At 37.2% G+C, this 24,149-nt stretch overlaps 1 pseudogene; it reads right to left on the minus strand.

Moving 5' to 3' along the window:
• Window positions 1–6,130: 6,130 nt before the first annotated feature.
• On the minus strand, window positions 6,131–12,839 carry LOC141578385 (histone-lysine N-methyltransferase trr-like; annotated as a pseudogene).
• Window positions 12,840–24,149: the final 11,310 nt, after the last annotated feature.

Here is a 24,149-nt window from a genome sequence, read left to right on the forward strand (position 1 = left end):
AATAAAAAGAAAAAAAAAAGGTGGAAGAGATAGACTGGGATTTCAAAATTGTAGAATAGATAAACAAGATTATACTGTATAGCACAGGGAAATATATACAAGATCTTGTGGTAGCTCACAGAGAAAAAAATGTGACAATGAATATATACATGTTCATGCATAACTGAAAAATTGAGCTCTACACTGGAATTTGACACAACATTGTAAAATGATTATGAATCAGTAAAAAAATTTTTAAAAAAAAGATTGGATACTTGAATTTCAATTTTGGGGAAAATGAACAGGAGAAGTTAAACTGATAAACAGACTGAAAATGACTAACAGGGAGAGAGAAGCTTGCCTACCACTGATTCATAATTTTCTGTTTATGTTAGTGCTACTAGACTCACTTTGTGTTGTTAGCATTAAACATGGCACGTGGTACCTAAAAGGAATGAGTAGATGGGCCAATGAGCATACTTTTTCTCTCTCTCTCAGACACAGGTTGGACAACAGAATCCAGATTAGAGCAGGAAGCCATGCGGCAGGGCTTAGACAAATGCACTTTGAATTATCTTTTGTTATGATCTTAGTATTTGAAGTGTTTCATAATAGCCCAAAGGCAGCTTTATTTTTGAAGACATAAAGTAAAACATTCAGAAACTAGCAATTTCATGGTTTCATAGAAACATAATTAATGGCTGGCCAAGTATGAAAAGGAGTCACACTGATGTTTTGCTAAATTTGTGTACTGGTATATTAGCCCTGGAAGAATTGTGTGCTCCCAAGTGACTGAGCTCTACCAGTAGAAGGTGGCTGCCCCTCCCGGCCTGGCCCAGAAGAGCCTCTCTCATGCATGGGTTCTGCTCTTTGGGGCACTTCTCAGAGCTCTTTCCCTCTCTTGACTACCTGGGACTGAGAGGGCCAGCTCCAGCCACAGAGGCTGGAAGTCATGCTTCAAAGATGGCAGAGCCTCGGTCAGCCTTGGTTACTGATTGATTCCCATAGAGAATTTCTGGTCCCACTGATCAAAAATACCACCTCAAACTGCTATGTGAACAAGAAATAGACTTCTGTTGTGTTTGAGCCACATTTTGAGACTATTTAAAAGAACACCTAGCATCAAACACCACTCTAAATGTAACTTAAATATCTACCTGGAGTCAATTAATTTTCATTCAACAGCAGTCTTTTTCAGTTCCGCATCATTGTAGTTACAAAGGACAGGGAAATCAATAAAACATACTTTTTGTTACCAAAGAATTCCAGAACTGGGTGGAAAAGGAAATAAGCAAACAAATGCTGCAGGTAACTGTGGGATGCAATCTTGTGTGCCACGCAAGACTGGGAGTTAGGGAGGTGACAGATCAAGGAAAGCTCCCTCCACCTGCTTTAGCAGGTGATATCTCAGCTACATGTTGAAGGATGAGGAAGAGTTCATCAAGGGAACAAAGAGGGAAAGGACATTTGAGGCCAAGGTTCCAGGGTTATTCCAAAGGCCCTGGGCCTGGGGTGTGGAGGGAAGACCTGAAAGAGGTAGAAAGGGGAGCTTACAGAGTAGAAGGGGGGCCCACGACAGCTGCCGCATCTATAGTTTGCGTCTGAAATAGCAAATGCAAGGAGCTGCAGTCGTCCTGGGAGGCTTTGGGAACCAACTCTGAGTAGGTTGTCTTGAGAAAGGAAGGGTCCAGTGTCTGAGCCTATGTTTAGAGGCATCACGCACACATGATTCCAAAACACCTTTCTACCAGGGCAAAGTACAGCAAACAACATAAAGATTCTCCACAAAAGCCAGTTTAGCTTTTGTTTAGCTTTCTTTTTCTTGTTTGTTTTTCTCTTAACTTTTGGATAACATATCAGAGCAAATTATTTTGATCTATACTTTCATTTGCTAAAAGAAAGAAACAAAATGTTAAAAGTTTGCTACCAAACTGTTTCCATTGACAGGTGGGTGCAAAGAAATCAACGTTAAGAATATCTGGACAGCATATGCAGGGAATAATGAACACAACAGCATTTTCAGGCAGAGAAGTCAGTGTGTTTATTCCGCTTTAATCACCTGGCGACCCAGGAGATACCATACACAGGAGGCAAACACATATAACACCTAAAGGAAAGAGAAAAAAAGACCATGATTTCGAAGAATAAAATCACGTTCCCCCAGTCTGTCATAGATATGACAGATTGGAAGTCACGCACATTACTGGCGATGCCATGGTTACGAAGTATTGAGAATGAGTCTGTAGGAAATGAACCTGTTGGTTGACTTTTCTCTAGTGAATTGTCCCTAAAAATTTTCAGTGTTGTTGGTATTCTTTTTAAAAAACTGCTACTACTGCTGCAATTTGCCTTTGGTATTGGCCTCTGCCTGTGTGTTCTGCCTCTGCTTCAATATCCAGTGAGTTTACTTTGGAAGCAGAATGAGAGACAGCCATCTCCACCAGCAGATCTTCTTGCGATCGAAGCTACACAGCAGCCTTGCCCAAGAGTTAATAAAGACCACATTTAATTTAAAAAGAAGAAGAAGAAGAAGAAATAAAATGAGAGTAAGAAAGAAAAGAAATCTCATTTCCTATTGTAAACTTTAGAAAGCTTTCAGGATTGCTAGGCTGGATGGAGTTGGTTTTAGAAAAGAATCAAAACAAAGTATAACTGGAGATATCTAGCTTCTAACAAAACAACCTGCCAAGAGTCTTCCAAGTTCATGAGATGGAAAGCCATCCTTCATTTTTGGAGAGAAAAACTTCTCAGGGACAGCTGGAACCCACATGTACGTTGCTAATCACGCATAGCCTTGAAAAGAATCTGAATCCTTTTCCTTGATTTTGTCATGGCTTCTTGGCCACCACCTGCTGTGTTCCTGAGGCTCACCCCAGGAATTCTGTGGCCATGTTTTTTTCCTTAATAAACTTTTTTCCCAAGCCCAGAGATTAAAGAACCCCTTTCCTGAGTGTATGCAGAGCAGGTGGAGGGGGTCTGGGCAGCTGCTGCAGGGGGCGGCACTTCATGTCTGAAATGACACAATGGAAGCAGCTGTGGGCCTCTTAGAGGTCCCTTGGCACAGAGTACAAACAGGTCACCCTGGGAAGTAAAAACTCTCATTAGCTTAAAATGTTCTGTGTTCCCCATTTGACGATCACAAACATTCCACACACTGCTTTGCTCTGCTTTTTTTTTTTTTTTTAAAAAAAACAATGATTACGTTCACAGACAGAAAAGCAAGGAGAAAAACAAAAATTCTCATTAGTAACACTGAGGTTCCAAAGATATACTATTTTATCATAGGGAAAACTGGAATGTTTCATTTTATTTTACCTAGATAGATGTCTCTATACCAAGAAGACATGGTCAATAATTCTAGGTAATATAGAAATCTGTAGGTAGCTCTGGGACTGTTATTACCTTGTCTAACATGACTTGACCATTACTCCCACCAATAACCTGAAATGTTATGATATTAAGAGAAGGTGTGATAAGTGAGGAATGTACTAAACTAAGAAATCTAATATGTTCTTCCTTGATCTGTCATTAACTAGTGGGGTGACTTTGAGACTGTCATTGAAATTCTTTGTGCTCAAGTCTACAAAATAAAGGAGTGGCCTTTTTACTTAAAGAACATTTTGCAAATAATCAAGCAAAGCAGGCAGAATAAAAGCTGAAATTCAAGCCATTTAAACATAACTAACCTTCAATTTCATTGAAGCTCTTGACTGTCAGTTCTCGTGTATCTAAAATTGGTTAAGACTTAGAGATGATATGGAATTCACATATTATGCCAAATTTCTGTAATAAATTGCATTTGCAAATAAAGATTATATTAAAATGAAAATTAACTCTATCCATTTAAAGTGTCTAGGCATAGAAAAAAAACTTATGGTTACCAGAGGGGGTGGGAAATGGGATGGGAAGGGATAAATTGGGAGTTCAAGACTTGCAGATACCAGCTACTATATATAAAATAGATAAACAACAAAGTCCTACTGTATAGCACAGGGAAGTATATTCAAAATCTTATAGTATAACCTATAATGAAAAATAATATGAAAAGGAATATATGTATGTGTATGTATGACAGAAACATTATGCTGTGCACCAGAAATTAACAGAACATTGTAAACTGACTATACTTCAATTAAAACATAAATAAAAATAAAACATTTAAGGATGAGGGAGAGAAATCAGATTTCCAGGTAAGAAAAGCCAAAAGAAGGAAAAGAAGGAGGAGAAGGAGAAGCAGAAGGAGGAGAAGGAAAAAGAAAACAAATACTTGAGCTTAAAATTAAGTTAAACTACCATGCCCTTTGAATATCCAATACGCACATCTTCGGGTCCCATCCCAGAAACTCTGGGTGGAGGACTCTGTGTTTTAGCACAGCCTCCAGGTGAATCTGATGCACACCAAACTTTAAGGATTACAGCTAAGTTTTAAGTTCTACTAATACTAAGACTGCTACTTTAGCAAAAACAGGGTGGACTTAATCAGTGGGTATTAAACGACTGAATAAGCTCATCGTCTGAATGGGATAAAGAAACATTCCAGAATGTAATAAGAATGCAATAAAATAACTATTTTGAATTATGATATTTAAATTTATATGCATAAGTAACAAAGTATTCTGAACTTAGGAGAACAAAGGCATGTGGAGGAGGGAATTGGAGAGACACTGCCCTCCCAAGAGGTTGAATGCCAAGATCACCTGGTGCCCTTTTTCTAAACTAGACATGTCTCTTTCCTTCTTAGCCATTGAAAATTCTTGCCTTAGTGAGCCATTGTACTGGCTGGAGTATCCTTCAGATGAATTGGGGAAATGGGAAAAAATGCTGAAAATCACTAGATTCGAATACAGAATCAATAATAATAAATAAAAATAACTGCAAAGTATTTGATACCAGCATTGCACTGAGACCTTTAAATTTTTCATCTTAATCCTTACAACAACCCTTTAAGTTTAGCATTATCCCCATTCACAAGTTAGTAAACTATGATGTGGAGAGTTTAAGTAAATTATACAAGGTCCAGACTTAGTAGTCAGTATGGTTTAGATTTTAGGAGCCCAGTCTAGAGCCCATGTCCTTTTCTCACAAACAGTGTTTAAGGTTCAGTAGAACACTTATGGCTAGAGACATAGAATTGGTCACCACTGATATGTAGTAAGTAGTTGAAACCTTTGCAAAAGACAAAAAAATCCTACTAAGTAGAGAAAGATATGAGAACTAAGGACAGAAGTCTGGGGAATGGCAACAGTTAAGGGAAAAGTTTTGGGTGACCAACTTTCTTGGTTTGCCCAGGACTTAGAGACTTCCTGGAAAAGGGAACTTTCAGTACTAAATGTGGAATAGTCCCCAACAAAATGGGATAATGGATTATCTAACTAGTGGCAATATGAGAGCAAAGAAGAATGAGAAGGAGCAATTGGAGAGGCAAAGCATGTTGTATGGTGTCACAAAGACCAAGGCAGCATAGAATATGCAGAGGGAGTAAATTCTCATAAGTCTCAAAGGCTTCAAGGAAGTCAAGAGTATGAAGATGGAAAACACCCACTAGGAGGGCCCTGTGGACCTTCAGAGGACATTTCAGCCAAGCGATGGTGGCCAAAGCCAATGTGTAGGATTGAAAAAGAAATGGTTGATGAAGAAGAGGACCAAGAAGTTGAAAAGAAAGAAATACAAATTCAAGACAGAGTAACTATTAGAGGAAGATTGCATTCTGTGTGTTAAAGGTTGGGGAGAAATATGCACATTTTTAAAGTAGGAGGAAAGAAAGTAAAAGGACTAGTTTACAATGTTGGAGATGAAGATTCATGGCTCAGGTGACACGCCATGAGAGACAAACATGAAAGCCACCTCATACCCTTTGTAAAAAGATGCAATATGTACCAAATAGAATCTGGGGTTTTTAAAAATAATTAATAAATATGGGGTATCTGTTATGGGCCAGGCTCTGCGACAAGTACAGTTGACTCTTGAACAACATGGGTTTGAACTGCACAGGTCCACTTACACGCAGATTTTTTTAACAGTAAATACTACAGTAATATGTGGTCTGCAACTGAGTGAACCATGCATCCTGTATATTTACTTATTCTGTCACACTAATCCCCTGATGAAGGAGTCAAACACTTATTCTCAAGAGAATTTTATTGGTGGCCACAACTAAAAGTAAATACACGTTGCCTTGATAACTAAAAATATATAAATAAGCCAAAGAAATGTACTATACTAAAAATATTATCCCATGTTTCAATTGGTTTTCCTCACATAAATTAACAAAATTCACTCTATTCTTGCCATATTTATATAAATAATCAAAAGTTGAGTTCTTTGCAAAACTGAAATTTGCCCTTCCTACTCACTGTTCAATGTCTACAAGACTTAATCCTATTTGTAATTGTTAGTACCCCTTTCTTTTTAATCTACATCACTTTAAAGCTAAACAGAATCAGGATAAGTGGCCTCAGAATTTTTATCTTTGGTCTTCTAGTTTTCACACGCTCCAGAGGGAGGTGAGGAAAACTTATATTTAAAAAAAGTCTTTATCCTTACCTAAAATTATTTGTTCTAGTGCTAAAGCCTATACCATCTAAGTTCAGTGTATGTTTCATAACTAAGCTGGACATCAAATCATTTTATCTGTATAAAATAGTGCATATAATCTCAGTACACTGTCTTAGAGTTAGAAATTATCTACAAAAGTTCATCAAAGAGAACTCAGAGTCTGTAAAGTAGACAAGTCAGTGCAATTTCTGGCACAGAGCAAGGGTTAAACAAGGGTTAATTTCTATTGGCTTAGAGATGTCAAGACCAGTTTATTACACTTTTCTTTTTAAACAGAATCAATTATCTATTTTATTTCTATTCCCAAACTCTTCCAAAAGTTAATTCATTTTACAGAAAAAGAGTCCATATCAATTTTTTCTGGAAGTTTTTTTTTTCCCATTTACATTTACTTTTACACCAACATACCTCAATCTGCCAAATCAATAGTTTCAAGTATTTTAAACTGTCCTATTGGTCAATACCATCAGTTTCTAATTAAAGGCCATAAGAACCACAGAGAATAAATATAATATCTGTTTAAAATTGTTTGTGTTAATGCTAGTGTGGGCATATAGCTTGAGAAGAGTTAATACATAATATTGTTATAATGGCAGTGGTAGCAATCTCATTAAATAACATTTCAAGTTATAATAATCATACTGCTAAATTAATATGTATTATGTTCTTAACATTTTATTCTTAATACAAAAGAATGTTCTGTACCCAAGAATTCCAAATATTTTACCTACTGAATTGTGCCAAAAAATGAGAGATTTAAGACCACACACAACTACAAGGTCAACTGCAACGGTCAAAGGATCAACCAATGATTAAGTCATTGGAAAAGTCAAAGGACACATTTGAAATTTATTTTTACACAGTGGGACAATTGAGAGGTTCAGTATCCTAAAGGGAAAGACACAACAATTTATCTTTTTTTTTTTCTCTGTCGGCTTTCTTCTATGCTCCTTCACCCTAATGGACTGAAGAAATCATAGCTCCCAGAAGCTAGTTTTCAAAAGTTATAAAACAGAAAACAAAAAACATCTTTCTGTCTGCGAAATTCAAATGGTGTGTCGAATCACTTCCTCCCAGGGACGAGGCACCCTTAACAGCAAGGGGTGTTCAGTTCATCCAGTTTCTGCAGTTCACCACTCCACAGTGACAGGCAACCTTGTGCTGGTCGTCCTCGAAGTCAAACTTATAGTCATAGCAAAGCTCTTCTCCCTTCTGGATCCTCCGACTGGATCTGATGATAGTTTTGTGTCCTCACTCAAAGATCATCACTTCAGCCACACAGTTCGGAGCCCACGAATGGTTGCTATACCTCGCAGGCCCTCCCGTGAGCGTGGCATTGATGGCGTGGTCGTTGTCCATGCGGAACATGTACACACCTCGGTTCTGGGACTCATAGAGCTTCTCCTTCCAGTTGACACTTCCTTTCGGATGATAGTGCCGACATACTCAATGACCATGTTGTGATTCTCGATGTCCCGGGCAGCGTACAGGTCCAGCACAACAATTTATCATTTAAATGATAACTACCATGATACTGTAAAACCCCATCTGTTTAATTTAATGTGGTATACATAGTAATAAAAAACTATAATTACAGTTAAACATCATTATTTGTAATTAAAGTATTAAACCTGAGAAACTCCTTGATTCTAGACATTTCAGTCTTACTTTTTAGTGGTTTGAAATATTCAAGTTAACATTGCAACTGTCTAAATGCTAAAAGTATTGGAACTGTGAGTCTATAAATAAAAAATAGAATTATAATGTCAATGAAACACTATGTATAGTAAATGCTTTAAAGACATTAAAATCCTGATGTGTAAAATACTTGAAAACTTTTCTAATAATCTAATCGATTCCAGTATATTATTTATTCTCCATAATCATTCCCACTGTCATTCATTCACTCAACAAAAATCATTGCTTGCCAGCTACTACGCTCTGGGCTAAGTGGAATAGATGGACACATGCCACCTTCAGGAAGCCTGGATTGACTGGCAACCCAGAAGATAACAATCATATAATTGTAACATTCAGAATAAAAAGTTAACCTATCAGAAAAGCCATCTGTATGTATAATTGAGTTAAGCAAAGTCCTCAGCTAGGAAAAATTACGGTTAGGAATTTTGCTAAACAAATCTAAAATAAGGATTATAATAAGAAGCATGTGTGTTATATTACACCCTGTCCTCCAAAAAAAAAGTGTCACAGAACATCAAAGCTGTAAATTTTCATAGGTATTTTTGTTAGAACATTAAATTATTTTAATATTTTCCAACTCCCATCTGTTATAAATCTTAGAAAATATTCACTAGATAATCCTTTTTTCATTAATAAAGTGGCTGCCAAAATAGTACTTCGTTTCAAAATGGCACTAATTATTTAAATAACATAAAATTTCTTATAAAAATGCTCACTTCCCTACCTTTCCCCTCAAATCAGTAGAAACCCTTAGAAATTACATAATATATCACTATAGTGGTGGTAAGACTGAAGTGACAGAGGATTTACACTTACTTTTCTGTCTTTTATAGGAAGGGTCTGAGTTTTGGAAACACTGTACCCTGACTTCTTTCATGGAAGAAAAAAGCTTCCAGCATTTGATGTGTTTTTTGGAGTTTGTTGTCGTTTTTTCTCTTTTCAACCTGCACCTCTTGCTATTTAATTAAATCTTCTTGGGCAAATCGATCACTTTTCTTTCTCTCCTTGAGTCTCTTTCTCAGCAACAATTGTATTCTGCACCCACCCCCCAACAATCGTATTCTGTCTCCATAAGTAGTGATGACTTTCTTAAATAAGTAGTGATATAAGATTCAAGAAACTTAGTTTTTGCCACTTTTGTTACCTACTCATTTTTCTTCTTCTTCAGACTTCTTACACAAGAAGTGAGAAAAGTCCTTAAAAAGTTCCTTCCAGTCTAGCACTGGGGGTGAGATCATTGTTTGTATTTGAGCATAATACAAGATATAATCTTTTTTGCACCCAAATTTGTCAGTCACTTTCAAACTTTTTAGAGGAATTTCAAAGGCTCAGCGTTGGTCTGGAATTGTCCCCACATCAGACAAGTTGTCCAGAGTTGATGAAGTAACCCAGCATCTCATGCAGACAGGGAGAGCTTGAATTCTAATCAGTTCACCACTGCTGCTTCTTCCTGTTGTCCCAAGAATGCCATGTTCTAAGCTCATCCTGTTAGCAAAATAAATGCTAATAGGTTTAAACATGCTCAAGTGTGAAGACTCACTGTCCCATCTTCCATCACAGATTTCCACGGTCCCCTAAGGGAGGACAATTCATTGCTTTGCTGTCTGGCTCACTCTAGTAAGCTGACCTCACTTGAGTTCTTAGTGTTACAAATCTTACCTGTTATTTTTGAAATTTTCGTATGTAGCCATTCCCCTGGGTGCCAGCCATACTACACTTGGAATATTTGTCCCCTATCATTCCCCCGAGACTTCATTACTGCCAGGATTGGGCAGTTTTCCTTCTTTCCTTTTCTAGAGGGTAAAGAAAAGAAAAGGGCAAGAGGTATTCATTTCCCTGAGTTCTTCCCTGTTGGGGCACAGGTTGGAAGCTCATATTAGGTTACTCTTTCTAACACCTGCAGGTTTTTCTAGGTTCTGGCAGCTGCTCAGTCAACTTGCTCTTTCAGACCTAGAGTGGGTGACAGTTTCTTCCTGTTGTCAACCCTGGATGCTCTCACCATGACTTTGTCCCTTTATTAAACTCTCTTTAGTCAATCTTTCCTTTTCTAACTATTTTGAAATATTTTTAAATGTGTAGAAAAGTAACAAAAATAATATAAAGAACCTCTGTATACCTTTCACTCAGATTCCCCAGTGTTTAACCTCAAATATATTGGCTCTCTCTCTCTTTCTCTAAAAATAAAAGTTTGATTACTTTTTTCTCAATTATCTAAGAGTAAGTTGAATGCTTGATGCCCCTTCTAGCCTAATAAGTCAGTGTGTATTTCCTAAAACCAAAGACCAAGAATATTCACGTCTATATCCATAGAATGATTACAAAAATAAGAAAAAATAACATTAATGCAATACTATTTCCTAACTTGTAGATCTTATTCAAATGTTTCCAATTGACCTAATAATGTCTCCTACAGAAAAAAAAACCTGGTCCAGTTTTGAATCCAGGATTACATATTACATAATCACTTTCTTTGCATACAACCTCTATTCTCTTCCAGGATCCTAAAATTTATAGTAATTAGTACCAGAACAGGCTCAAGGAAACAAAACTTCAAAATTGAATTTTAAGATAGGTTTGCTTACCTGTTTGGTAGGGATATGGATAATCTTATTTTTTTATGGGGGAGAGGGATGGGACATTAGGATTCCATGGCATGAAGTAACCTCATGATCACTCAATTTATTAGCAGTGGCATGGAAGAGAGCGCAGGTGGAGAACAAGACATTGAGAGATCAAGTGACTGTAGAGTTTAGTTTCTGTGAAGATAGTGGCCACTACAAAAATTGTATCAAAAATGTGATAGCTTCTCCTGATAATCCTAGAGAACATCACAGGAAAAAAGACAAGCTGAAAGCTATAATAAGACACAGTTCAAAAATTAGAAAGCCTTTGTAACAGCTTTAAAACGGTTCCTTATCTGTATCCACAGAGCAGATACGGTCAAAGATCAAGTGCAAAGACTTAATTGTAAGGGTTTAGGAGATGCAACATCAGATAAATATATAACCTTGATGGATCTCTTATGCTGAGACAGGGCATTGTTGGGTGAGGAGTGAAACCCTAAGACATGGGATGAGGACACTGGGCAGACAAGATAAGGCTGAGAACTTTGAATCCACAAATCTTCCTGGACTTTTTCCTGCCAACAGAAGCAGCCCCATTCCTCCTGGCAGAGAGGAACCAACCATCCCCTGTTACCACCAGGGCAGTTGACTAACAAGAAAATGCCTAATTCCTCTGAGGACCTTTCCCCAACATCCCTCATTGTCTCAGGGCCACAATGAAAGCTGGACCCAAGTATAGCCTAGTCAGAGAGGAATAAGGCCTGGCCCAGATGGAATTGCAGGGAGCGTGTGTAAAAATGGGTGGGCTCTAATATTACATTAGAATGGGGAAAATAAATAAATAGAATGCAATCACCCAGGATCTGGGATGTACCCATAATATATATGAGTAATAATAATGGCCTGCTAGGCTGAGGCTTTGAGCTTGGACTCAGCTGAGGCTTATAATCAGTAAGCTTGAAATGCCAGAACTTAAATCCCTGACCTTCTGGAGAGGAAAGAGTCCAGAATCCCATGAAGATGAGGATGTTTGGCTGGACCTATAATTTATGCACAGCCTGCTCAGCCACTCCCTAATCATAACCCCCGGGAGGGCTCAGGGGACAACTTTTCACGAAGACATAAAGACATGCACTGGTGAGGGAGGCAACAGCATTCTTGGAAAGCTCTGTGACGTCTGTCTCCTGTAGGTCATACCTGACAGGGAGAGAAGCTGCAAACAAATGGGACTGTCTGACTTCAGTGGGATCGTGGAATCCTAACTGCCAGATCCATCTCAGTGGTATAGACAGGGCAGTGGTCAGTTCTGACCCACAGGAATCTGTGGCAAGGGCTCATCGATCATGGGGTACCCAGGAACGAAATCATTGCAGATGGAAATGAAATAATAATAATAAATGGAAAAATTCAAGGTCTGACTTGAATCACTCTAATCGGAATTCTCAGCCTCTTGCCTGGTTGCCAAGCTTGTACCAGTTCACAGAGCTGCTTGAATGAGGAAAACAGGGCCCACCAGGAAAGGGTCTTGAAAACCGGGTGTAATGAAAATCATCATCCCAGCCAGCGGCTTTCACCCCTGGCTGCACGTGAGACTCACCTAGAGAATTTTTTAAAAATAGTGATGCTAGGGCTCTACCTCCAGGCATTCCGACACATAGGCTCCATGAGGACTTGATGAAAAGGAAAATTAAAAGTGGTTAAGGTTTGAAACAATAGGAATGATATTGAAAATCATCCAAATAAATCAGAATTGACTAAGCAACACTCATACAGTAAAATACTCGACTTTTCTTTACAAAGACCAATTGGGATAGTCAGCTTAGTAGTAATTTGTGGAAAGAAGAAGCATGAAAGTGTAAATAAGAGTGTGAAGATATTTAACCCAACAGGAGAGAAGTGAGGAGGAATGCCAGGAAAGGACTATTAGAAATGATTGCATGATTGGTACCTAAAATTTTGTGTTTGATAATCATGAATAAAATGGTGGAAAATTTTTTCCAAAAAAAAGTTGTTTTAAAATTCCCAAATATAGAAGAATAAAATAAGAAATATACTAGAAGTTAATAATAAATTTTAGCTGGTAATTGCTATAAGTCACAAACCAAGATTGATATTCTTTTGAAGAAATTGAAAATAAAATCATGAACATGCTAAAACTTTGGCAAAATAAAAATTATTGAAGGTATGATCTAAACAAAATCAGTATGAACTGAAAAAAATCCACATTAGGCTTTGAAAAAAATTTTTATTGACTTTAAAATACACTTTTCTGAATATTACATACATTCATAGTAGATAAAACGCTATGATCTTAGATTTTGGTACATTGAATATTTTCTCCTGCTGTTAAAGAACAATTGATTAACTAAAATTTTTCAGGAATCATTATACCCTATTAATATCATTCCATAATTTACATAAACTTTTTAAATAGTTAGAAGAAACAAATTTTTCATAAATTGAATAGATCAAGTAAATTTTGTGAATTGAGGTTTTTTTAATTCATTTTAAGCTAATTGATTTTCAGCTTATTGACCTAGCACCTTCTGTTCTAAAAGCATAATGAAGAGATTTTTATGATCTCCAAAAACCTTAATTTTGCCTTAATTCTGTGCTGCTTTGGGCTATATTTACACAGAATCTGAACATTTAGATGTGTCAGTGAAACAACTGCTCAGTTCCAAAAAACATCAAAATAACTTATTGTTAAGATTTTTATAAAATGTAGGAATTCCATAGATCTCATCCAAATGTCCACTTTAACCACACAAATTCAGTCAAAGGGTATTTCTGGTGGTGACACTCGTTATGATACAGGAAAAAAAAATATGGGGCAAGAAGATGGCCGTGGCTGAGTCCCTGGGACTCACTGTGCTAAGTGTGGGTCCTTGGCTTCACAAAGGAAGGAATTCAACAGCGAGCCACAGCTGAGTAAAGGTAGATTTACTCGGAGAGACTCAAACTCCGTAGCGTACAGGCCGTCTCAGAAGGCAGGAGAAAGACCATCAGTGTGGGAGTTGGGTGCTCAGTGTGAAGTAAAAGGAGGTACACACCCCATAGACTGAGTGTGGTGTGTCTCACTCAAAAGGGGGAGTGGCCACGAGGCATGGTGTTGCTAGTTTTCATGGGCTTGATAACTTCATATGCTAACAAGTGGGAGGGTTATTCCAGCTACTCTGGGGAAGGGGCTGGGAGTCCCAGGAACGGGGCCATCACTCACTTTTTGACCTTTTGTGGTCAGCCTTGAAACTGTCCTGGCACCTATCGGAATACCATTTAGCAGCTATGGTATGTCAGTGAGAGTATATTGAAGTTCAGGCTTTACTGGGAGTTGAATTTCCACCACCTTGGTGCTAGTAGCTGTGTCATTCTTTTCATGACTGTGCCCTGCCCCCTTCCCTCCTGTCTCAGTTAGAAGGAAATATGTGCAAATGATGATAAAGAAAAGGAAGAGGAGGAGAAAGAGAAGGAGGTGAGGGATGGGAGGAGGAGAACCAGGAAAATAATTACACATGAGCTTCCTGGTATCATTGTTTACCGCATCTGGTTATGCCAGAAATTAAGTGAGGCAAGAGAGGTAGTTAAAACCTTGTTTTTCAGTCAGGTTAACTAAAACTGAATGAATTTAACTTACCAAAGACTATACAGAAAGAGAGTAACAGGGTCAGAATTAAAAACCAGGCAGAGTCAGAAGGCTTTTTGTTTGTGGGTTTTTTGTTTTGGTTTGGTTTGGTTTTGGTTTGTTTTTTCAAGTAAAGTTTGGACCTTAAACCTTAAACCTTAAACCACTTGGACCTAAATCCTAGTGTATAACTTCTAACCTAACGAACCACACTTTTGTTTTACCTTCTTTCCTTGATACAGGGCTGGGGATTTTTTTTTAAGTCCATTTTAGTCTTCCTGCGGAATCTTGGAATTACAGAGCTTGGGAAAATATCGTTAAGCATTCAGTGTTGTCTACAATTGTGTTTAAATACCATGTTCTGTACTAATCCCACTTTTCATAAAACTCCAATGGAACACCCAGCTGCCAAAGTTATGTGTGAGGAAATTTCAGCTCTGCAGGAGCTTTGGCCATAGCTAAGCATTCTGCTCTGGAGTCAGATGCCTGAGCCAGAGCCCCCCTATGACTATGTGGACAGGGCAGGTGACTCAGCCCCCCGGAGTCTATCTCCCCACTTCCAAATGGGCACATAATACTAGTACCACTGTCACAGGCTGTGTTGCCAATTCAATGAGTTACCCATATACATCACTTGTTCTCTCTGGCACATAACAAGTGCTCAGAAGTTTTAGCTGTTAGGTCTGCTCTAAAAGGGAAATGTTTTGTATTTTTGTCTAGGAGAATGGACACTAAAATCCAATGCCATCTAATTTCAAACATACACCCTGTTAACAGACATCATGCAAAGTTCATACTGTTCCAAAAACAAGTAGGTAAATCATCACTAAGACCTGAATCACACTGTTCTCCGACACATGGAGCATATTACCTAAGACCACATTGGATTACAGGTCCTCTGTTGTGTGAGTGCCTGTGCCTGTGGCTACAGACATTCCTTTTCTCTAGTCCTATCTTCATGACAGTCTGGACAGTGTCATCAGTGACATCGCTCAGAAATGAGTCCTGATGGAAGCCAAAACATTTACTAGTCTCATGGAGGAAATGCCTTAAGAGAAACATCATTTAGTGTGAGAGATGGAGGTAAGTGATTCCTCTGAGATTAAACCAAGTTTAGATACTTCGCAATATAAATTTCAGCATTCTTTTCATATCCTACATTACCAGTTATTGCAAAAATCTCATTTTTAAGCCTAGCAAGGACAAGTTTATTAAAAATGAAAAAATAACTCTGTGTTATTATCCTTATGTCTTCATCAATGGGAGATGAAAAGAAAGACCTCTTAGAACATTGCCTATAAAACCTGAGACTGGAGTTTTAATATGAAGAGCAATCCATGAGAACAGGACATCGATAAAAAAAAAACACAGCCCAGCACTTAAGAAATGTAAAAATGTTTAAAGTGCCATTCTATCATTTAATTACTCTTCAGCTGTCTCTTAAGCAATGTGATAAACTGACAGTTATTGACTTCCTAAGTACATGAAAGAGTGTACTTATCAGTCCCTTAGTAATTAACAGAGCCATGTAACTAGTTCTAGCTAATAGGTTTTGAGCAAACGAAGTATGCTTTCATCCTCGATGAAAAACCACTTAATCACAGGTGCAGAGCTCTCTTCCTCTTCCCAACCCGTCCCTGAGTTTAAGAGGAAATCACTGAAAGGCAGTAACCTCTACCAGCCCAGGGCTGTATAAAACAGCACCTCCCAGCAACCCACACGGGACTGCAGCGTCACTAACTTTTGTTAAACCACTGAGATTGGAGAATCTTTACTGCAGTATAACCCAAACAATCCTGCCTAATAAAAGCAAGAATCAATATTTTTCTGCTGGATTCCTGAAATGGCTATTTGAATCCTTCTCCTTTACTATTATTAGTGACAAATGAAACCATCTACACCATTTTGGTGTACTGTCTTCAGTAAGAGAGCACTACTCTTGGGCTGTCCTCTTCAACACGACTTTACTACTCCAAGAAAATTTCACCCAGGGAGGAAAAGAGTTGCAGATAAATGAAAGTCAAACTGCTCAACTCTTCAACTGATACCATCAAATCACTGTTTACTCCCCGAGACTCTCTTTGAAACCCTTGCCTCAAAACCTTCCCTTGGCAAGCTCATCAGTCCTAAACTATCGTATCATGAGACTTACCTGAACAGAATCCAAATCCGGTGTTTGAGAGAAGCATTATCAGTTAAATGTGGCATGAACATGTTGAAACATATTTACTATTCTTGTCCTAGAAGGTTCAGGAATTAGAGGATTCTGGTGTATCTGAAAAAAGAGAAGGTGGGACCAACAATCTCAGGAATTGAAGGATTCAGCTACATCTCAAGGCAGAGGAGGTGGGGATAGCAAAAGTCTCAAAGATTCGATAGAAGATCTAGATCATCTCCCCTAGCCCAGTATACAGGATGATTATACTCTGGAGCATGTGCAAAATAGGGGTTGTGTATTTGAAAATATCAGGAAGAGCTGAGGGAAGCATACCTACTAAATTCAGGGGGATTTAATGAAAGTTAACACTCAGAACAGAAAAATACCTAACTTCCTCCTCATTTTGCACCCTTTGGCTCTCAGAATACAGGACCTAGGGTTATACTGTCTAGGAAGAGATTGGTGGATTCAAGCAAAAATGCTACAGAAACTGACATCCAATGGTCCCACAATAAAATAGCAATGTTCTTGATCTCATGAATCCTATGATTTTTAGTTTCTCACTCTCAAATTTGAATGGCAGAGATTGCCAGATATTTGAGAAAAGCCTCTAGTATGAGAGGGTATCCTCCCCCCTCAAAAAAATTCTCAGATAAAATGGACACTATGCAAAGCAAAAGAAAACTTCTAAAACAACCCCTGAAACATAAAATTATTTATTGCATTTGTGGAGCAGAAGATAATAAAGAAGGTGCAACATAAAAACAAACAAAAAATTCCTTAAAATTACAATTATAATGGAAGAGAGAAAAACATCCAATACAAGGGTTGGAAAACAAAAATTAAAAATTTTTCAGAAAGCAGAATTAAAGAACAAGAGATTAATAATGAGACAGCAATGATAAATAGAAACAGCTCACTGCAGGAATCTGACGTGACTAATAAGCATCACAAAAATATGTAACAGGTAGAAGTGAATCATCAAATAGAAAACAAAAGAAAAATTTGCCAGAACTGAAAACTGAGTTTCTAGGTTGAAGTTTCAGTAAGTAAAGTACAATGGGTGCAGAAGACCCAGATGGAGGCACGTTATTGTGAAACTTAAAACCACCTTGGTTAAGAGTAAGATCCTAAGAGCTTCTAGAGAGAACCGTAAAAGGCTCTGTACAAAGTACTGACGGTAAAAATAGTGTGAGACTCCCCAGTAGCGTCACTGGACATTGGAAGGCAACAGAAAACAGTCACAGATTTTACTTCAACTTCTGATCTATTGAAAATTTCAAGCACACATAAAGTAGAGAGCATAATGTATTGTATCTCAAAGTACCAATCACTTAGCTACAACAATTCTTTACTTATTGTGAATATTATTTCTTTTTACTCCCCACTTATTTCTGTCTTTTCTCTGAATATTTTGAATAAAATCTAGGCCACATGTATCATTTGTGAATACATCAGATTTTAATGCATTACACAATACTATTACTTCCTTCCTAATAATTATAAAAACTTATTTAATAACAATCTATTTATGTCATCTTCAATTTCTTCTTTATCCAGTCATCTGTCGAAGGACATTTTGGTTGCTTCCACGTCTTTGCTGTTATAAATAGTGCTGCTATGAACACTGGGGTGCATGTGTCTTTTCAAATTATATTTTCTCCAAATATATGCCCAGGAGTGGGATTGCTGGATCATATGGTAAGTCTGTTTTTGGTTTTTTAAGGGACCTTCATAGAGTCCTCTATAGTGGCTGCACCAATTTACATTCCCACCAACAATGCAGGAGGGTTCCTTTTTCTTCACTCTCTCTCCAGCATTTATCACTTGAAGACTTTTTAATGATGGCCATTCTGTCTGCTGTGAGGTGGTATCTCATTGTAGTTTTGATTTGCACTTCTCTGACAATTAGTGATGCTGAGCATCTTTTCATGTACTTGTTGGCTGTATGTATGTCTTCTTTGGAGAGATGTCTATTTAGGTCTTCTGCCCATTTTTTGATTGGGTTGCTTGTTTTTTTCATATTAAGCTGTACATGCTGTTTGTATATTTTGGAAATTAGTCCCTTGTAGGTCATATCTTTTACAAATATTTTCTCCCATTCCATAGATTGTCTTTTCATTTGGTTGATGGTATCCTTAGCTGTGCAAACACTTTTAAGCTTGATGAAATCCCATTTGTTTATGCTTACTTTTATTTCCATTACTCTAGGAGCTGGTTTGAAAAAAATATTGCTGTGATTTATATAAAAGAGTGCTCTGCCTATGTTTTCCTCTAGAAGTTCTATAGTATCTGGTCTTACATTTAGGTCTTTAAGCCATTTTGAGCTTATTTTTGTATATGGTGTTAGAGAATGTTCTAATTTCAGTCTTTTACAGATACCTGTCTGGTTTTGCCAGCACCACACATTGAAGAGGCTGTCTTTTCTCCACTGTATATTCTTGCCTCCTTTGTCATAGCTATAACTGAACACAAGTGAATGCGTTTCTTTCTGGATTTTTTATCCTGTTCATTGATCTATGTGTCTGTTTTTGTTCTACAGCCATACTGTTTTGATTATTGTAGCTTTGTAGTGTAGTCTGAAGTCAGGGAGTGTGATTCCTCCAACTTTGTGTTTCTTTTTCAAGATTGTTTTGGCTATTTGGGGTCTTTTGTGTTTCTACACAAATGTTAACATTTTTTGTTCCAGCTCTGTGAAAAATGTCATTGGTAGTTTGATAGGGATTGCATTGAATCTGTATATTGCCTTGGGTAGCATGGCCATTTTAACAATATTGATTCTTCCAATCCAAGAACATGGTATATCTTTCCATCTGTTTATGTCATCTTCAATTTCTTTCATCAGTGTCTTTATTTTTCAGAGTACAGGTTCCTATCATCCCTCTTTTTCCTCTTGAATTGCTTCTGATACCACATGGGTTCTGTAGCTATCAATGGTTTGTTCTTATTTACTCACATTTTGTTATTTTCTGAAATACTTTGTCACCTAACTTTGTTTCAGAGGTTGTTCATTGCATTTTAATTTTTCCATCCTGGTTTTCTATTTGTTTCATTGAGGAAATTCAGTGAAATTTTAAAACTATGCAGTTGCCTCCATCTTCCAAAATTTCTCTAGCTTAATTTCATTGCTTAATCTTTCTCTTCAAAACTTTGACTAACAATTAAATCTCAATTAAATCTGAGGCTAGAATAATGACATAATCCCCATGTGCCAAATCACACACACACACAAAAAAAATGTATCTTTTATGTACCCTTTCTCAGGAAACTGTGGAAGGATGTGTTTTGCCAAAATGAATGAGAAAACAGAAGGAAGGAAACACAGAAGCTAAGAAACAAGAGCTCTCAGGTGGGGTGTTAGTAGGGAAAGTTCCAGTCTGCTATCAGGCCTCAAGAATAATCAGACCAATGTGGAGTGAAGGAATGGAAATCTCCTAGAGGAAATTCTTTAGGTATAAAGACATTGACAGATTATCTACTGTGCTCAAGACTGCAAAATATAATAATGTTGGAAAGTTCTACAATTTTATTGGAATATTTGTGACATGTGGCAGAGACTTCTAAACATCCCACAATTTCCTTTCTCATATTCTTGCTCACATAGCTTCTTGGAGTGAGAAGGATGTTTACTAGCTTTCTTTGCATGTGGGGGTAGCTATGGGACTAAGCTCTGGCCAACAGAATGTAAGTGGAAGTGATGTTTGAAACTCCTGGAAAGTATCCTCAAAGAAAGGAGGTCTGCTCTTACTTTTTTCTTTCTCCCTTTTTCTGAATGTAAGGTGGGCAAATAGATGGAGCTTGAGTAGCTGTCTTGAATCATAAGGTACAAGCCTTATGTATATATTGAAAATGAAAGTGCAGTAAGGTAAACGGAGAAACCTTAAACACTGATACCACAGTGCTGCCCCAACAGCTCTGAACTGCTCACCTACGGATTCTGTTTTCCAAGGATCAATACACTACTTATTTAAGCCACTGCTATTTTTGTCTGTCATGCTAACTAAATCTGATCCTAAGTACCTAGAATGAAAGAAATACATAGAAAACTAAACAAATGAAAATGTGAAACAACTATTAACTCCAGGGAAAACAAAGTTGTATAAAAAAGCAAATGTCTGTGGAACACATCACTTCACTTAGCAGTAATATGTCATGTTAATGTCCTAAGGATATAAACACTGGATATTGATTCAATCAATTGTCATGATATAACTTTTTGGAAGGTACAACAAGGTGGTGTTACTAGAAAAGTAAGCACTCATTGCTTAATAAGTAGTCAACACAACACTTAAAATTAATAAATGAATAAATAACAATATAAGTATTTTATTTTCAAATATGTAAATAAATACCATAATAAACTGCTTTAAGCATTGAAAGTGTTCACCAGTGGTTGCCTGTTGTAGCGAAACCAGATGATGGATAGGGTCTGGTAAGAGGCTGATGTTTGTTCTTATAAACTTTGAAGTGTCATTTGATTTTTAAAGTCTGCGCATTTATCTCTTTGATGAAAATGTAAGTAATTTTTAGTTTCTATATTGGGTTAGGTGATCTACCTGACTTAGAAGCCCCAACAAGCACTTTAATTTGGTGAGATTTCATCCTGGCTCATGAAGCTAGAGACATAAGCATTTCCTCATCACTTAGTGTCTGTAGTGGCACAGCTGACTTCATTGAATATTTGTGTTTGACCATCAGGAAAATCTCCCTCTTTCATCACTTTGGAAAACTATTATCTACACCATCCTTTAAGACTCCACAGAGGAACTATATAAACTTCTATTGACCCACTCACTGCCCTCCACACTGCTTTGTAAGCAACATGGAGGCTGGTGTTTGTTTTCCCAGTCGTGTCTTCAGCTCAGTTCATGGCACATAGCAATTGCTCACTAAGTATTTGATAACTGAATGACACCATTTCAGGGCCTAAGGTCTAGTTAACTTACTATTTCCCAATGATCCATGTATAATTTGTACTTTCTCATTGGAACACCTCCTTTCTTATTGATTCTGTGAAAGAAATCATGGGTAGGATTCTGACTAGGGGAGAAGGTGGTCCAGAGAGAGGAATCAGTGATATCCAAAACAGAGAAATAGAAAAGTGCAGAGCATTTGACAAGGGTAAAGAGGGGAGAAGACAAGAGTTTGAAATTGGTCCAGCCCTGTATACTTTGAACAACTCCGAATGGGAATCCAACGCTCAGAGACGTTCATTACCTTGCTCAGGGCACCCACCCAGCTTGTGATAGAAAGATGAATTCCTCAGCCCTCTAGTGTCCACAGCAATGGAATAGTAATTTTTCTCCATATACAGATATAGACTAAAATAAACGTATTTACACTCATATGTAATTCCACAAAAATGAACCACATAATTGATCTTTAGAGGACTGTGGTGAACTAATGACATGAAGTTTTTTTTAAATCATTTTATATTGTGCTTGTTGTTCAAAAGTGGTTTTTCAGACAATCTCTTTCTGATGCTTATTCAGTGTCTAGAACTTTGGATGAAAGTCACTGTATATAAACTCAGAAATAAATGGACTGATAAATCAGAGATGTCATGATGTGCTCCTGGTGGAATGCTAGATTAAAGAAGAAACCAGTTATTTAGAAATCATAGACCTTGCTTAGGAAATAGGACGTTAAGACAAGTTCTCATGAATTCAGTATCCCTCGTCTGCCCAGAAGCATGCTAACAATGCACCCCGCCTGGCCCACAAGCATTTGTGTTACAATTAGGGGTCTCTCTTATCCACCCTCACCAATAATACTGACAGGAGGGCTGGTAAAATGAAATAGCATGTGCTTACTCAAGCCTTTCTCCAGCAAAAATGTGACCTGGTGTTTTGTAATCATTCGAAAACTATTTTTCAGGCTCTTAAACTTTTTAAAAATATAAATCAGTTCCCAGAACACATAGCAAGAAATGTAATGATATCAAACTTGAGAAATAGGGGTTGAAATTATTTTAAAAAGAGGGACTCTTAAATTTGCTGACAATTTACCTAAATCACTAGAAACTAGAACAACTTCTTTAATGTTGAGATTCTCAGTTTTAAAGATGACACTAATTTATCTTTGAAATGGAGTTTTCTGATAGTTTTGGCTGTTGATTTGAATGACACCATATAAAATGCTTTCAATGAATCTAAAATTGTCCCTCACAGTTTTACATAACTATTGACTAAATAATCTTGAAAATATAAAAGAAAATGTACATAGAAATTTTAAGTATAAAGTCAGAGCTGAAGGAGATTGGAGACCATAGGGTAAGCCAAATCTTTAGTTCTCTGTTCAATCTTACTTTTTTTGAGAAAGTAAAGACACAGGCCAGAAGTCAGAGACCTAGACTCAAATCTTGCCACCAACTACTCCTGCACTCTGAATCTCAGCTCCTCCTCTATAAATATGGGAAGCACATTATCTACCTTGTAGAGCTGATGTGATTATTAAAGAAAATGATATTTTATAAAATATATAACTGGGCATCAGATCAGGTAACCAGCGATCAGTTGTCACCACCTTAACTCCAGCTTTGAATCATCTTAAAATAATTCTTCGCATAGTCTTGTCTTCAGTTTCTCAGGTCCCTTTTCCGTGCTCAGTCTTTCCTTTCTACAGTCTTCTTCCTGCTGTGCTATGATTTTGCTTGAGGTTGTTCTTACTCCAATAAAAAAAAAAGTTTCCTTATGTTCACTGAAATGTAAGAGCGAAGAACATTAAGAGTGGCAGACTATGATAAATCTCTCCTGAGATTATTATCGCTCTTAGATTTAATTACAATACAAATATTAACTTTCTTTTGATGATGCTGCTGGCAGTAGAGTCCATGTGTGGATATGTAGCTACAAAAACCAACGTGTGACTTGTAATCCTTTTCTTACTTACAACTTACAGAGATCAGCTTGTTTTTAAACTTCAGTAAAATCCATTTAAGCCATTTACTACTTTTACAAGACTGAAAACATGTTCTGAATTACTGGGGTAAGATTCAAGTATGTGAGCCTGTGGTTGTTTTGTGTTAATTATTTGCTTGTTTTTGTGCCTCCCGCTATCTTATGCTTTTTAACCAAAACAAAATAAAATTCAGATTTAGTGATAGAACACTTTTTAAAAATGTGTTTGAGACTATGAGAAAAGACATAAGAAGCTCTAGTTCCCCTGTAGACAATTTTCTACTCTCAAAGCTCAGAACTGCTGGAGGAAAAAATTAGTGTAATTGGAAAGAACAAATCTGACTCCATATTGGATGTTTCTTTTACATTTACCTTTGTAATCTACTACTTTTGCTACAAGTTAAGAATGCTGCCTATAGCTTGAAATATACAGGTATACAGGGTAGCCCTTTCTCAACACTCTGACTTTTAAAGGTGTAATGCTTTTCCTTTCATATAGGGACAAAACATTGCAGAATAGAGAACAACATTTGTCTTGTTGGAGGTTTACAGAAACATCATGACCTGACCTATGTGGACAGCTGCAAGAACAAAGCCTTCCAACACCAAGAAGTTTACAACAATGAATTACACCCTTTCCCCTTTTTAGTGTAAAAGAAGCCTGAATTCTA

Source organism: Camelus bactrianus, chromosome 8 (genome assembly GCF_048773025.1).
Source record: "Camelus bactrianus isolate YW-2024 breed Bactrian camel chromosome 8, ASM4877302v1, whole genome shotgun sequence".
Taxonomy (NCBI): Eukaryota; Metazoa; Chordata; class Mammalia; order Artiodactyla; family Camelidae; genus Camelus; species Camelus bactrianus.